Source organism: Bombina bombina, chromosome 2 (genome assembly GCF_027579735.1).
Source record: "Bombina bombina isolate aBomBom1 chromosome 2, aBomBom1.pri, whole genome shotgun sequence".
Lineage (NCBI taxonomy): Eukaryota > Metazoa > Chordata > Amphibia > Anura > Bombinatoridae > Bombina > Bombina bombina.
Genome location: NC_069500.1, coordinates 772903784 through 772905986, shown reverse-complemented (window position 1 = coordinate 772905986; position 2203 = coordinate 772903784).

Genomic DNA, 2203 nt, shown 5'->3' with positions numbered 1-2203 from the left:
GTGAATCTTTATTAACATATTAGTATACACAGAGTAATAATGTTATATCAAAAAGTATATACTCAAATCGTTTTTATATCTTTATGACCTTTTGGTTTGTTTATGATCACTATTTAAGTGCTGATGTCACATCCAGTATTTGTCTTCAAATCTTCTTTCTCAAATCGTTTTTTATATATACACACACATATTCATTTTTATTTGTTCTATTTTCTATGTGTTATAGACTTTTATGTCAATCCAAATTCAGTGTAAAAGTTTACTTTGTTTACTGCTGCCGAAATTCGGCTCTTTTCATTGGCTGTGACATCATCACCATGTTTTTCTAGTGGTGAGTAGTCCTAGTCAGTTTTCTATTGGGTATTGTGTTTTCATATTTGTGATTGGGGATAGATAGCTTTTCCACTCCTACCCTCCTGTACCTATCGATAATATTTTAAAAATATAAGAATACACTTTCAAAGGCACTAGATATGCCATATAATGCAGGGCAGCAGTGTTTTTTGCAGCAATAGATTTCGCCATTGCGATTATCCTATTTGGTCTTATTTAGTGATGCCAATATTCGGCTATTCCTATTGAGTATGACGTCAACATCACATTGTGTTGACGATAGGTGTGTACATGCTGCCTAGTTCCAATTGGATATTAGGTTTTAACTTGCATATTCCTTAGAAAATAGAACAGTTAGTAATACAAAAAGTGATAGAGAAAAATACCCTCTATCTCTATATAAATATCGACATGTTAGGGGGCTGTGAGGACTTGTGATGTGGGGTTGTTCTATCTTTTTAGTGATGTTATTATGAGAGACTATTCACTAATTCCTGATGATTTTGGGCTGTTGTGATTGGCTATGTCGTCCCCGCTCTGTATATATTAGCGGTGAACGTATATTAATAGCCTACATCATATGCTAGTGCTGTGTATAATTATATACAGGAATCCTGTTTCAGGGTAGTAAACAATGCTTATACTAGTAGTATTCCTATTAAGCAATATTGCTTGTGATGTTCGTGGTAAGCCCTGTTTACATTATTGCTTTATACAGTAATATCTGGTTTGGATACTTATGGTGGTGTATAGTATGGAGAGATAATTGTGTGCTTTTTTATAAAAAAACCTCTGAGGATTTATGATCCTAAGATATTTAGACTAGAAAGCTTATCTGATAATCCTATAGAGGATATAGGATATTCTAGCCTGAGTCGGCTCTTAAGTCTGGAGAAGTTGGTAGTGTGACTTGCTAGTCCTATGAGAAGCAGTATTTGCTCTATTATGCTCTTTATCTTAGCTATTTGTCTGACTAGATGCTATATGGGTTAAGCTGGATTTAAGACTTTACAGTATGAAATACATGAAATGTAGCATGGTATATGATATATACCTTATCGGGCAAACAGATAGGTATAATAATACATGTGGTCACTTGACAAACTGGGTAGACCATAATCTTAACGGAGTCACCTATCGATTTAGGTCAGGAAGCTGAAGCACATGCTGAACAAGACCTGAGGCAGCTAAGCGCTACTACACATCCAATGGGTACATGGATTACAGAATCCAAGGCAGCTATATTACGTGCTGGCAAAACTAGATGAAACCCCATCTGTCAGCAGTCTAAAGTTACAAATGTTATGGAGGGTTCATGTACTAGCTACCAGAGCTACAATGCTGTTTTATCTTTGTTGGGGGGTGCGGCCAACCCCTCAATACTCTACATCAATATGCCCTATTGCTTAGAGGTTGTGAACCAAAACTTGCAGCAACAGGCATTGCGGGTGAGCTCTTTGTTGAAGGGAGCGATCGACAGCAGATTACTAGGATTCTTGTATTCAGAAGTTATCAGGCACCTGAGCATTATGGGACACTGGATGCAGATAGTCAGCATTGGATAGACATGACTGTAACAATAGCGATATTCTGACAGTTTCCGCTTCTGTTTTTAATGTTGATAATTCCTTGGGGATCTGGATATTATTCTAGTATCTTAAATAGGCAAACTCCAAAAATATATTTTGATTTTATATCCCCCACAGTGTTATTGGTGATATTTAAATCTCACCAAAAGTTATGATGGCTCAATGTCTGATATTGTGTTTGGCACTGTTTATCTACAGATATTGTTTACATACGGTAATATCCAAGTTAAGGGGTCAAATTTCATATCCTAAAACTTAAAATTAAGCTTAGATAGTGCCCT